This window comes from Trichoplusia ni, unplaced genomic scaffold (genome assembly GCF_003590095.1).
Source record: "Trichoplusia ni isolate ovarian cell line Hi5 unplaced genomic scaffold, tn1 tig00003271, whole genome shotgun sequence".
NCBI classification, from domain to species: Eukaryota; Metazoa; Arthropoda; class Insecta; order Lepidoptera; family Noctuidae; genus Trichoplusia; species Trichoplusia ni.
Genome location: NW_020800363.1, coordinates 26,083 through 40,632, shown reverse-complemented (window position 1 = coordinate 40,632; position 14,550 = coordinate 26,083). Strand labels below are relative to the sequence as shown.

The 14,550-nt window shown below is 36.7% G+C and overlaps 1 pseudogene; it reads left to right on the top strand.

Moving 5' to 3' along the window:
* Positions 1 to 238: 238 nt before the first annotated feature.
* On the top strand, positions 239 to 12,822 carry LOC113507839 (annotated as a pseudogene).
* The last annotated feature ends 1,728 nt before the right edge of the window (positions 12,823 to 14,550 follow it).

Here is a 14,550-nt window from a genome sequence, read left to right as displayed (position 1 = left end):
TATCAATGTTTTCTGTAAAGTTCCGGTTCCGGTTTATTATTACTGAAATCAGACCATGCTGTTCTTCTTCTGAAATGTGCCATGCGTTCTCTATACGGCATAGATCAGAATCTTGTCTACACGACTGGCAAAAATTACTAAGATGTAGGCAGGCCCACAGGTCCGATGATCACGGAGACTTAACTCAATCACTAATATAAAACTATTGCATTGACTTCAGGTGGCGGCGTGGTCTGCAATGGGATGCTTCGGCTCGCCAGGCCGGCAAGAGCAGCGAAGACGACGCCAAGAAACAGAAGCGCCGCAGCGATGCCATCACCAAGCAGCTGCAGAAGGATAAACAGGTGAGGATATGATCAGACGTCAGAGTCGAAAACAGTTGTCCATTTAATTTATCAGATTTCCAAGGCTTTGAGTATGACAGGCCTGTTGGTCTGGTGGTGAGTGATCCTCACAGTTTCTCTTTCACTCATGTATATACATATAAATATGCATTTTTACATCTCAGTTTCATATATTGGCAAAAACTAGTTTTATCACCGTTTACGGTAAACTTGCATTTTTGAACCATAACTTAAAGCAGATTAGATACTGGTTTGGTTATGCACCATTAATATTTGTCAACAGTTAAATTAAGACTGGAAAAGTTATTAAGAGGCAAACCACATTGGTCGTAAATGTAAGTTTAACATTTAAAATCCAGGGCTCATCATCAGCTACCAAAATTATCGTTTTCTTTTTATAAAGAACTGTTTTGATGCCTAAAAACGAGATTTCCACACTTATTTATTTGGTAAACAAGTCCGACACTAGCGCCAATTCGTGCAGTGGCCTGAGTTGGAACTACGCTCAATTGATAGCTAACGACGCTGTTAAAACTGGATCGCTACTGCATCTTGGTTTGTTCCATGTCAGGAGTAAATTGAGAATCGAATGAAAATAAGAAATAAATCCAAATCAGTTTCGGGAGTATGCCTTTTGATGGCAAGGCGCAGAATCCGCGAGGAAGTGAGTGTCAGAGTGATTAGTCATCATTTAAGTATTTCGGTTGCACTAAAAACGCTAAGGAACATTTCACGATTTGCGGCCTCATTGTGGCCAGTGCGTGGCAGCGCGGTGCAATTGAGAATAAAATTGTTAAATAATGAAAGATATTAGACACATATCTGTTATCTTTTTCTGACAATTAAAGTTGACAATAAACTGCATTACAGTTTAAGAAAGGGGCTTGTGTCGCGAGTAAGTCTATTCATTCAATAATTCATCAATCAATGTTGCTAATAAAAAATACGTGTCCCTGATTATCCAACAAGCTACAAGACAGATATTAAAAAAAGTCATCATCCCCAATCATTACACCCACTGGGCATTACCATTTGAAATGCCTGTGTTCGGTTTTCCAGCTATATCGCGCGACGCACCGCCTGCTGCTGCTGGGCGCGGGCGAGTCCGGCAAGTCGACCATCGTGAAGCAGATGCGCATCCTGCACGTCAACGGCTTCTCGGATAAGGAGCGCCGCGAGAAGATCGAGGACATCAAGAAGAATATACGAGATGCGATACTTGTGAGTAACTGTAGCTAGAACTTGATGTTGCCAGTCGAAAATAATCCCACGAGAAAATAAAATCGACATAGATAGATAGATGGGCAAAATAAAAGTGGGTTCACAAAAAAAAATGCTACAAGTTTATGACAAAATTTTGGTGCTTTCTTTTCGTTGTGAAGTAGTTAAGTTCATAATTTTCTTTTGTATGCCACATAATTTCGAGTAGTTGTAATTCGTTGGCGTATGCCCAGCTGTGGGCCAACATAAGCTGCAAATAACGCTGACATGCACAATAATGATGACAGATAATGAATCAAAAGCACTAAAACCGTCTCGCTAACAAGCCATTGTCCCAAAACGCACTCCCATTAGTCTATAACTTATTCTAATTATAATTTATAGAGCCTGACAAATGGCCGTATTACGTCATCTGACTTCAAATATGGCGGCAAGTGTCAATGAAACTCCTTGTCTTTGATAAATAAAATTAAATCAGAAGTTATGTTGACTTGTCTATGTGTGCAATGTTTTGATTTCTTCAAATAAGGAGCGTGGAAAATTTTGAATACGATTCTTATATTATAATTTAGGGGATTTTTATTTATCTCTTTTATTTGAAATGTAAATCATTAACGTACACGTACAAAATGTGTAGAGATAGCCGGCGGTGATAGCGGCTTAAATTGAAAACCATATAACCAATTGACAGCATATCCCAGAAAGCCTACTACTACTGCCTATTACTACTTCTTTACGATTCATGTTACATTTGTGTAAGCAAGACAGGGTCTTTGTTCCATACCTGCAGCACTAGCAGCACTCGTTAGGCCTCCTGTAAAAAAAAACTATAAAAGAAGAGTGCTCTTCAGTAGGTAAATAACGCAAAAAAGTACATGGTATAAAAATAAATGCCGGTCGTGGTTTCCATTGGTTAGGACCCCCATTGCTTCAACTCCGTATGATATTTTGTTGGTTTTTTTAAGAACTATATTTATAATGATGTGATTTCGTTTTCAGACTATCACGGGCGCCATGAGTACCCTCACGCCGCCCATACCGCTCGAGAAGCCCGAGAATAAGGCGCGCGTCGATTATATACAGGTATACTATATATACATTGGTAAATCTATTGTTTTACAGGCTACTATAACTTTGTCCTGGTTTTGTGGAATGGTAAAGATATCCATTTCAATGTTATAAGACTTTATTACAACTGACAAATGACCATGGAATTAAGAAGCCTATGATATAGCAAAAAGTTTGCTTACGTGTTTTCATCGTAATTGCCCGAGTAGTTTTATCTGAACGAGTCGCCTCATCAGCTTATAATTCTGTTCGAATTCCGTTTGGGTCCAAAACTAGTCGGATTGTACGGATGTAAGAGTGGATGAGGTCACAAAGCTAAACCTACTGTGCGCGACGTGTCGCGGGTTCGATCCAAGCGTAGGACAAGACTTTGTAAAATTCACGAATTCTTGTCCTTAATCTCAGTGTATTTGTGCATGTGATTTGGATGTTTGTGAATATCCCGAGACACAAACATTAAATTCCATCCGGCAGGAGTTGTAAAAAAAACGATAAATAAGCGTTAGTAAACTTTTGCATCTAGTATGAATTATCCTCACGAAGTTACTATAACATCTTCCTATCCAACCTTAAACACACCTTAACCCTTGTTCCCGTTCCAGGACGTGGCGTCGCAGCCGGACTTCGACTACCCCCCCGAGTTCTACGAGAACACGGAGGCGCTGTGGAAGGACCAGGGCGTGCAGCGCACCTACGAGCGCAGCAACGAGTACCAGCTCATAGACTGCGCCAAGTAGTGCGTAACATGACAATAGTATTAGTCAAACTACATTTTAGTACAGAACAACAATACTACTAGCAAAAGTAATAGGATTTTATTTCCTCTTGGAATTCTTCTTGACCCTGATACCAAAACCACCCTGTACGAATGTCGTTCGGGGTGGTTTTGGCAGCAGCGTTATTATGGTGATTGGAGGCCATGTTTTTCCAAAGGAAATGACTGGAAATTGAAATCTCTGGTTGTGGTCGTGGCCCCTTCTGCCTCATGGCATTTTGCCGTCTTGCACCCTATTATAAAGGCCTTGCCAGCCAGATCAATTAACATTATTACATGCATTATTACGGCTCTTAAGTTTTTGGTGCAAATCTCCGAACTAATAAAGATTAGGCATTATTAAATTTTTTCTTATTACGGAGCGAAGACAAAACAGTGTGTTCACTTTAAAACACCATGAAACTGCATCTTGTTGTGTAATAAACAGCTTCATGACCTCACGATATAACAGGTCCTCTTGCTTCCCTTCCTTTCAGTTTCCTGGACCAGGTGCATATAATAAAGCAGGCGAACTACACGCCGACGGAGCAGGACATCCTCCGCTGCCGAGTGCTAACCTCTGGATATTCGAGACACAGTTCGTCGTCCGACAAAGTCAATTTCCAGTGAGTCTTACTTACATCCAGTACCGGTTAACTATGAAGCGAAAGTAGCAAATGACTACACGGATAGCCGAATGGTTGAGGTCATCACGCTAAAACCCACTGAGCGTAACGTGTCGCGGGTTCGAACCCCGCGTATTACATGCATTAGTGTGAACCAGGAATGTCTGTCCTGAGTCTAGTTGTCTTTTTGCATGTGATTTGAATGTCTATTATGCCGACTATATCAGATTAGTAGCTGTTGCCCGCGGGTACGCCCGCTGCAAATCGTAAATGATCATGAAATCGGGTTAAAAACTATCCTATGTGTTAATCCAGGTTGAAACTATGTCTGTACCAAAATTCCTTTAAATCATTTCAGTGGTTTTGCGTGAAAGAGTAACAAACATCCGTACATACAAAATGTCGCGTTTATAATATTAGTAGAAAGCAGGATTTCTGTTCGTCAATCTCGTATGTTTTTGCTCTACATCATGTATGTCCGTGTGTGTACAGTATGTTCGACGTGGGCGGGCAGCGTGACGAGCGCCGCAAGTGGATCCAGTGCTTCAACGACGTGACGGCCATCATCTTCGTGACGGCCTGCTCCTCGTACAACATGGTCCTGCGCGAGGACCCCACGCAGAACCGTCTGCGGGAGTCGCTCGACCTCTTCAAGAGCATATGGAACAACAGGTCACTATGACTTTTGGGGTTGCTGCTGAGAAAAATATTGTAACTCATAGCTATTGCTATTGAAGAAATTTTTTTGTGTTACGGGCCCAAATTCATGCCTGGCCTAGGCTTGCATCGTCTGTCCTTTAGCCTCTTGCCTACCTTTGATGATATTGATATTGTAACTCTAATGATGAAGAAAAACAACCCCAATAATGTCTATGCCTAAATCCAGTTACTAGTTAACATCAGAGCCGGATTGCTTGCTCATGTTTTTTAATTCGACGTTGATCTTTGTATGGTTCCTCCTGAGATGTAAAGAACTTACCTGTAATGTGTCCAAAATACGTACGCCCCACCTCCATAGCCTGTTAGGTACTGAGGTGTCTTGCACTCGCATTCCTGAGGTTTTGTATCACCTTCTGCGTTTGCGAAAGCAGTACTGCAGTTCATCCCGGCGGTTATAACAAAGTCTTTCAATAACGAATGTGTCGTTTTTACCTTCAGATGGCTGCGCACGATATCGGTGATCCTGTTCCTGAACAAGCAGGACCTGCTGGCGGAGAAGGTGCTGGCGGGCAAGTCCCGGCTGGAGGACTACTTCGCGGAGTTCGCGCGCTACTGCACGCCGCCCGACGCCGCGCCCGACGCGCGCGACCCGCCCGACGTCGCGCGGGCCAAGTACTTCATACGGGACGAGTTCCTGGTGAGGCAGGCCACTCCATATACACGGACACACAAATAAATAGTGTCATGGTGCCGCAATGAGCAGATCATTATCATTATCTGGGTTTACTTTATTTGTATTAAGTTTTTTTAAGTGACTTCCACATTTTGTAAACAAACAAACGACTTTAAAAAGAAGTGATAGAAGTCTGTAAATACACTTACCCCGTCAGACTTAAATCTTTGAGTGGCAGGGGTATTACAAACTTTCAAGTCACAGGCCCAAAACCACACAGAGTCATGTCAAAGTCAGGGTCCGGTGCAGGGATCGAACCCGTAACGCGTTGCGCTTAGTCAGTTTGGTGAGGTGACCTCAACCACTCGGTTATCAATTATCTAGTCCTCACAAGCCTTACTCACTTTGAGCCTACATGTGTCTTCCCCTAACTGACCCCTGTCCGTCGCTCCGTAGCGCATCAGTACGGCCAGCGGCGACGGCAAGCACTACTGCTACCCGCACTTCACGTGCGCCGTCGACACCGAGAACATCAAGCGCGTGTTCAACGACTGCCGCGACATCATACAACGCATGCATCTGCGACAGTACGAGCTGCTCTAACCGACACACTAGCGCTAATAGGTCAGTATTACAACACTTTATATAGAAAAAAATCCAACCGCAACGACCAAACAAGAAAATGGTGTATAAAAACTTAGGAAAAATGGTCCGAACCTCACAATCACAAGATTATTGTGTGTGCTTGTCTGTCTGTCTGTGAATTACAGACATTAAAAATATAAAAATCAACAGGTTTGGCCAGTAGTTTTTAATTAAAAGTCGGTAATTTGGTTTTCTTGTTTCTATATTGCATAAGTATATCCTCTTAAAACTTGATAATAGATTAATAATAAATAAGTACTGATAATATAATAATATTCCAGTTTCCGTACTGTCGGCTGGCACCCAGCCCCGACCAGCGACACCGGCCGAGTCCCCGTCGCGCCGTGATTGCGAGGTACCATCGCCATTGCTTATCGATTTTATTACCACCACTCGATTCTTAATCGATACCTAATCGATATTCCATCTTGCAAATATTTCAGACTTGACTTTCGTTGATCTGTCCCAATTTAAAAACTGTTTCTTGTACTTGAATTTCCGAGTTTATTTTACTGTTTTTAATAGGCAATGTAATAAATACGTAATGAATGGCGATCGTATCTTTCTTGTTAATAACGAATCGATTGTCACGGCTAGCGATGCTCCCATGGTGTTTCCGAACGTCTAAGTTTCCATAAGCTGGCAACTTTAGTCGATTTAAAGTGAGAACTTACTAAACATGTTACATGTAATCGTATCACGTATTTTATCGAGTAATCTATAGTAATGTCACTAAGTCACGTGCCAAGTGAAGAGCCATATGCAATGATCCAATTCTATTCTAAAAATCTTTATTTACGTGACACTATAGTGCCACATGTTCACTCAAAGTACCGTTGATATAGTGACATTATTATACCCAAGCAATAATGTTTCAATAATTAATAAGTTGTCACATTAGTCGATTTTATTCACGTACATCACTACGTTCTGTTTCGTATGACACGTAGTGATGTGACGTCGTCGGGTCTTTGGGTTGTGACGTGATTCGACTAAATTCGACTGCTGTGAAGCGTGCAGTTATCGAATAATCGCCAGTTATGTTTATATGGTATCGATAAATTAGTCGATCGGTCTATTTACGATATATTTAAATCAGTTGACACACACACAATCGTACTTATAAGTTGTTCTTAATTCTTATAATTATTTGCTTCAAGATTCTATATTAAATTGATAGTTGTTGATTTTAAAACTTTATTTTATAATTATAACTTATACGTTTATCATTGCGATATTCACTATAGTGCTGGGTTAGGTCAGAATGTGTAATCGATAGCATTTTGTTAATGTTAATCGATTAAAATCGTTTGATGACGGATAATCGACTATTTGACGTTTCGTTGAGAATTATTTTAAACTGTTGACGTTTAAGTTATGTGCTGATTATATTTTTTAGTCGATTTGAAGTTGGTTTTGAGTCTAGAATGTGTCTAGGCTAGACTGGATCGTATGTAGGTGCGGACGACCCGAGTCGGTGTCGGAGGCGGCACGATAAGGGTACCAAAAGTAAAAAAAAAACATTAAGAAATTCATTAGTATTGATTAACTACATAGACATACCAGAACCAAAGTGAGATATATATCTATAAATCTATCAAGTAAAAAAGCAATAGACAGGCTCTTTTCTTACTTGATTTAAAAATGAGCTTCATGCAAGAATATGCAATGCAATAGTCATCACAAGACAAAAGTAAAAAGAACATTTGAAATACATTTATCATGAATGTTAAACATTACAATATGAAAGTTTCCTGTGAACGGAACCTTTTTTTAAAATTGAATTTATAGACAACCAATGCACAAAACTTTCAACGATAAAGCTAATAGTTAAATAAAACAAAGCACAACGTTTTTTAATCATTTTGCTACTTATCAACAATAAGCTAGAAAGCAAGAATCATCACCTTTACACATTTGAAATGTTTAAACAATACAATGTGTCAAAAATATAATAAAGTTATAATTTTCACAAAATTTTGATGTTACTTGGTACCGGTCGTCGGCCGCCCCGATCAGCTATTCGAAACGGTTTTATATTAAGGATCATGGATGTTCTATATATACTTCGAGGCTAGTTCGATAGTATTCGCTACAAACTCGTGAACACAAGCTTTTTTTAGGTTTTAAGCTAACTTGGAAATGATTTTGGGCTATGTACGAACGATTTTACAACTAGAAAAAGTAATTTTCAATTAAAAAGCATTATATAGGTTATAAAAATGTTTTTTCCCGCACTTTTACGATACACTTCGTTTCTTTTAACTCATGACAGTTAGAAATTGAAATTTGGAACAATATTCCCTCTTGAATTGTTTTTTTTAATAGTATTCGTGCACAGTCCAAGGTCAAGACCAGAAACTTTCGAGCGCAATCATATTATGCTCAAATTAGGCCAAATTTTTATTTTATTTATTTAAAAACGAAACCCGAATATTTAAATAATGAAATAATAATTTTGTAGTGAAATTATACAATAAAGTATAGCCATTTTTTGTTCTAGATCAAATTTAATGAAAATATTTGTTATATCTGTATATTTTTGATTACAGAAGATTTTTAATTTTATTTTTTTTCTTTTGGAATAATGTTTTGGGTGGGCACTCGTGTGTTATTATAGTCTACGACTAATAGAAAGACCTACAGATATAAACTTTAAATATTTATCTTGGCTAAATACTATGATACCATATTTTAAATAAAAAAGAACTTCAGATTTTTTCACTAATTCTGTGTCTATAAATGCTGTACAAGTTATAACGCACAAGTGGCCATCTTTATTTAGTTGTTACGTAATAGTTTAATGCGTATTAATTTTAATTTATATCAAATGTACGTCTTCCAATATTGTCTATAGGTTTTGAACATTATTTTGTTGTTTTACTCGTTTTTAGCACAATTTTTTGACTAAAATGTAATAATACAAGTGCTTTTGTAGTTTTAACTTAGTTTTTAATATAATTTTTTTGGTAATGTTGAGCTTGTAGTAACCTAGTAACTTAAGGTCCAAAGAACCGATCGTATCTAATACGGCCGGCTGAATATCAATATCTTAGCAGTATTTGATTTAAAAAAAATATTTTCAAAGATTATTCTATTTTTTTTTTCGTTTATAAGATGGACACAATTTTTAGCCTTTAAGTACAAACGTAACTAACCTATCCTAACATTATTTTTACTAAAATAGAATTATTATTATTATTTATATAAAAAAAATGAAATTGGTTTATGTACTTACACATTGTGCTATTTTAAGAAATATTTTTAAAATACAAAATGATCTATCCTGTCGTTATGAATCTTAATATATTTTTGATTTAGTGATTATTTCCCGTTTACGGTATTCCTTAATTGTTGGGCAACTTTTAGTGGCCGGCTGTGGCTAGGTTTGTGACCAGTCGCGCAACTATCGCTCTACACTCATTCCACTGAAACATTGTAAGATACCAACGCGATTTTCATTGTAGTCGCGGTAGATTGTCAGTAGACTGTCGGCCCACAGTTGCCCAACATTTATATCACTAAATGTAACCCTATTTCAATAATTTATTTAAATAATAGTTACCACAGTCAGTGGGTCGCAACCGAACGGTTGTCATATACCATAAACGGCAAAATAATAAAGTTGTTAATATATAATTTGTTAGCAAATGGTCCTTAATATAAGAAAGTTAAGCTGGAGTTTGTGTTATGTGCCATAATGTAGTGTTGCCAGCGGAAACACCATATCCTATGTTACCATACTAAAAAAACTGAATAATTCCTTCCTTCGTATCGTATGTAAAGTAACAAAAAAAAATCGCTATTTTTTGCTTTCTAATCGTAACATTATCGTTATTTTTTTTTTAAATATAACTATATTGAAATTGTATTTTTTTTCTTTTGTGTTATATAAGTTTTACTTTAAATGTAAGTAGAAGAGAATATAACGTACATTTAAAATATTAAATGAAACTATATGTTAATTCATTAACGTACGGGGGTCGCCGCAGGTTCGTGTTGCCTGTCAATTAAGCGGCTTGTCTAGCCGAGCGGGCGCGGCTATTCACTAACACGTTCATAGTAACTTCAATCTTAAGACGTGTCTTATCAAACGAGCAATACAAACACCAATAATAACCGCGTCCGTGAAGTGCAATAAGGCGACCTCTTTACACGAAAAATTCATTGTGTAATTAAAAATTAACATGGCATTCTTTATCATATATGTAAAATAAAAAAAGTACTATTTGGTAGCTATTTAAGTAAGAACTAGCGTATTGCAAATAAAAAGGATTGCAAAATTAACAAAAAAAGGTATATTATGTAGAGTGACGCGGATACGGTACGTATGTGCTGCGCGTTGTCGGATCTAACTGACTCTGTGGCCACTGTTGCGACTTTACAACAACAGTTGTTTTGTAAATATTTATTTTGAAACCATTGTCACACATTTGTGTAACTATTTCACTTATTTTAACATGTCACTAGTTATTTTTCCATTATTATACTGATTTTATCTAAAGATCTTATGCTAGCTATCATTCACGACGATTCACAACATGCTCATATCATATCATAAGCAAACTAAACGAGATTTCATAAGATTAAAACATAAATCTAAATAAAAAACACCAATAACTATAGTAACTAAAGCAATAATAATTAATAATATTAAAATAAATAACACCAAACGTTCATATTGCAAGTTTAAGTGGTAAGAGTGGCCATAGAATCATCTGGACATACTGTCTCGAAAACTAATGCATGCACCCGTTTAGTTTGTCTGACTTCAACTGTAGGCCGGGCGTGGACCTATCACTTTATATAACCAGTTTATATAATTGGAAAATGGAGAAAAATGACTCATGATTTTATAAAACAGTGATATTGCCGTGTATCATACAAAGTTAGTGACTAAACATGGCTGTTATGAGATGTTTTAAGATGTCCGTGGATACTTCTATGCCAGACACATTTGATTGAGAAAGAAAAAGATTAAAGACATAAGTCGACCTTTTCAAATATTCAGTAACTACTCTTGTGCAGTGGTTTTTAACCCCTATATCACAAAGGTGTCATTAATATTCGAATCGATTAGACAAAGAATACCCAAACACGAGTAAACATGTGGATCACATACTTTGCCATAACATTTTCTCCTAAATACTGTGCACAGTGCTGCCATCTACCAAGCACTTCACTTATAATGGAGTACTAACTACTATCTAAATTAGTAATGTATAGAACTGGTTGTATAAAGTTACAGAGTCTGGTTACTGCGGCGCCTGGCTAAGCTTTCGGTATAAACTACACGATTAGAGGAGAAACACGATTTCATAGGGAAAGCACTTTAAATTCTAAAATAATTTGATTAGTATTACGCTTCAGTTGATCGACTATAGTCGTTTAGTTAACTAATGTTAAAGTGTTGATTTTATAATAAATGCCAGTTCTAAGCTCACAATATTTTCGGTTGTTTGTACTTCAAAGACTTAAAATTATACGTAAACATTTTATTTTTCAACTTTTATATGTATGCAGTGAAGACTAGGCGCTGGAGTAGTCCAGCCGCAACTTATCTTTGAATTTATTCACAACATGTATATATGGCGTAATGGCATTTTTAGGGGTATTTCGTCCATAATTAAATGATAAATTACTAGAATTAAACTAGGTGTTTTTAAATATCTGAAACACGAATTGTGTAACGTAACAAGTGGTTTTATACACACACTTGGATCAGCGGCCACGTTGCGACGTCAGGACCCTGGCCGAGACAGAGTAAGGAAGTGATTCCCTTACAAATGTCTGCACGCAATGCAAGTGTACATTGTATATTGCTGTCCCACCCATCCCCTTACGACTTAAGTGAACGCAATAACATGTGAGTCATTGTAACGTGTATAAAGTTAGCTTAGAGAACATAATTTTCTATGTTTTCAATATTTAGATGAAATACTGCCAGTGTCGTGCTACACCGGAGCTCGTAGGCTAATCCGGGAGGCGAATATTTCATTTACATATTTTTCATATATCGTGTTCGACGCAAACAATATCGACGTAGGTTTAATACTTTGTTTCGCGTGTACCGATCCTTGACTAGTAGTATATTGTAACGTCCGTTGCCAATAACCAAATAGTATTGAAAGATTCCTCCTTTTTTAATATATCTTCATAGTAGTGATAAGTGGATGTACTTGCGCACAAGGGTGTGAGGCGTGTGGAGTACCCCAGTAACAAAGTGCAGCGCTCGTCTGCAAATATTTTTGGTAATGTTTTACCTGTACCTCGTCATCTCCCTCGCTAATACATGATATGAAGGCATTTAATTAGTGCTCATAGATTACTTTCCATTGTAGCACAAAAATATAATAAAAAAAAAAACGTATTTTTCTCTCAATTTTCGATAGTTAATTTTTTTAAATAGATATTTTCTAGCATAGCTCAAACACACTTTGTTTAGTACCGTTATTTGAGATCAGCACTTACATTGTATTCGTTCTGACGGACTGCGGATTATGGTGTATTTACTCTTAATACCTACGTTTAATGATATACTGAAAATCTATATTTTTAACAAATTTAATTTAAAAATATACCTAATTAATGAAATTCCTAAAGATAAAAATGAAATTTTTAATATTTATGTGTATAGTAGTGTGTATTGCGAGGTGGTCATCAAATAACAAACGCTTATAATTTTTATGTCTCCACAGATTTGTGCAAAGAGAATATAATTTACTGTCCATGAAATTAATAATATTCTATAACTGATGTGTACAAAAATCAGTATGTTTCAGGCATTTTGAATCCGACTTAATGTATGTAAAAATAAATGTTGTTTTAAAATTGTTGTATTTATTTGTCATCCTTTCCTTATTCCTGTGTTCATTATTTAATTATTATCACATTGCAAGTTACTACATTTTCGCTTGCAGTTTGAATAGGGATTACACGGGATGAATAGGCATTTTGTAATAGTTTAAAATGTTTTTCAGAATATAATTATAGTTTACGTCTCTTGCTGTTTTATGATTAATAAAGAAGCTTTTTATTTATATAAAAAACAATAGGAAACACAAGCGACAAACCGAAGGTAGCAATAGCAAAAGAAATAAAAGACATTGGAGAAGTATAATGCCGACGTCTCAATTCAAGATGAGGGTCTAAACCGCTAAGTAATAGGTTTCAAAACTTACACATTTTCCAGATCAGTCAGCCGCCTTCAAAGACCATATTTCATGACAGCTCTGGGACATCTTCATGTCATACAGGTTCCGCTAACGACCCTTCACTTTTATCATCTTAGTATATTTAATACCACTAAGAATGCAGTTATATTAAGTGTCGCTAGGACGACGATTCCACTTGAACTGGGTCCCAAATCAATGACAGGCTCTTTCTTTCCCTCTCAACTATCCTTCCACTTACCCTTCTAATTGGTGTTGAGAAAAAGAAAATTGATTGTAAGTGTGGGTAGTGGCGTTGCTGAGATGTAAGTCAACCTATGACCACGTTTTTTATAGCTTGACCAAAACATCGGAGAAATAGATTTATTCCTCTGAGCCGATGCAGTTAAGATCAGGTAAGTTAATGGTATAATATATATGTAGTTAGCTTTCATTAACACAATAAAACAACAGCATAATAAAAATCAATTTATTATTAAACCAAAAACACAATCTGTGTATCTTAAAAGCACTTCGAAAAGTAAAACGAGAATTTTGTCAAAATATCCGCGAGTTGAAATTACTTGAAATAGTGAAACAAATTATAAATAAATATTATTTACACGTCTATGGCAATACGCAAGGTACGAAATATCTTTGGACTTGCCCGTTATAGCGAAAACATGGATTGTAAAATTTACGGGAGTTTCTTACTCCTCAGATCAATTATAAATAGAGAGACTAGGAGTCGATGACACATGAAAGAATTTAAAATTAAGCTTAGCACAGTTTGTGGACGAATATTGCACAGACAACAGATGCGTAGAGGTTCATTTGAGAACACTTCTTATCAGCAAGACATTCATATAGAATCGAGTAAAGGTTTAAAAAAGTATAAATTTTCATTTGTCACATGAATAATAAAATACATATTTATTTTAGACAGCTGTGTAGCGAAAAAGCGACGCTTTGAATCAAACTACATTTAACATAAAGTTTAGAAGCATCTAGATAGTCATTTAGAAAACACTGTACTAAGCTTTTAAATAAGGGCAAAGTTCAATTACACAAATTCAATAAAAATAACTAAGAGTATTAAGTTCTTCTGCAAGTGTACCCCTCCGGGCGTTTAACCTAACCTTAATTATAAGCGTACTGACCTGAACTAGTGTACAAGCGTAAAACATTACCCTCCTGACGCAGTCGGGTAAACATATCAAAACTATTTGAGGTATGTGACTGCATACTACAGAAATACTTAGAGCTTGTTGTAGACAGCATTTAGCTCCTATTTTTGCTTAATTACCGATTTGCGACTGAGAATTTTTAATGTATTTAACTAATTAAACTTTTCTGTTGTTATTTAGGTGCAGCGCAGACGACAGACTATCCGTGACGCACTTTTTAG